Genomic DNA, 1,078 nt, shown 5'->3' on the forward strand with positions numbered 1-1,078 from the left:
AGCTCCTTCAGCTCCAAACCKCTATAATCACTCATCCTTCCTCCTCCTCCTCCTGGTCCTTCCTATCAGAGCTGCTCTCCAAACTTGCAGCAGCACAGCAGGCCTGTCAATTATCAAGGCACCAGTGAGAGGCCATTTCACACTGGATTTCCTTTTTATAAACCAACATAACTGGAGGCGAAAAGAGGGGCGTGCACTAGGAAGATGTGATGGGCTAAAGGATGAAAGAAACAGGAAAACACCAACACACACACACACACTAAAATAACTGTTATTGTGTGACAACAAAGGGGTTAGAATATATGATTATAAACAACTYTCAGCAGCTCTGCTCATCTGCTAACCTGCTAATAGYGCCAGGTTTGCCAGAGGTTTTGTGTTTGCAGTAACTTTATAAACAAGTAACAGACATAACTCCTGCTAAAATTATTCTGTTTATTCTCCCTGCTGCTGAAAAAAATCATGAAATTCACATCACCATGTTCTTAAAAATGTAGTTTTACATGCAACCGTGACATGATGAACGTAGCTATGCTACAGCCAGGTGTGTTCAAACTCATTTATACTTCCTGTTTACATAATCCTATCCTAGCTCTTTTGATCAGCAATATACAATTCTGCACTGACAGATCACATTATATATAAAGAAATACAAAAGAAAGGACAGTATTAAATAAAGGGAAAAGGTCAGAGGAAATAGGTTCAAACAGATTAGGAGAAAAAAAAGGATTAAAATAAAAAAAGCAGAGAGAGAGGGAGGGAGGGGGGACAATAGCTGGAGATCCAAGGAGAAAAGCGACAAAACGAAGGAGAAGAGCGAAGCACGTTGACAGAAACAGGGAAGGACAGCAATAAAATGAGGAGGAGGAGGAGGAGGAGAGCAGCTCTGTACGACACGGTGAAAGGAGGGAGCTGTTTGGCATTTGGATAACAAAGCGAGAGAGAGCTGCTTCTTTCAGTCCACAGGGAGAGACAAGAGCCGCCAACCCTGCTGCCCACTGCAGCTTACACAAATATGACAACCCAACTGCCACACACACACACACACACACACACACACACACACACACACACACAC

The sequence above is a fragment of the Austrofundulus limnaeus genome, unplaced genomic scaffold, assembly GCF_001266775.1.
Source record: "Austrofundulus limnaeus strain Quisiro unplaced genomic scaffold, Austrofundulus_limnaeus-1.0 Scaffold111, whole genome shotgun sequence".
In the NCBI taxonomy this organism is placed as follows: Eukaryota; Metazoa; Chordata; class Actinopteri; order Cyprinodontiformes; family Rivulidae; genus Austrofundulus; species Austrofundulus limnaeus.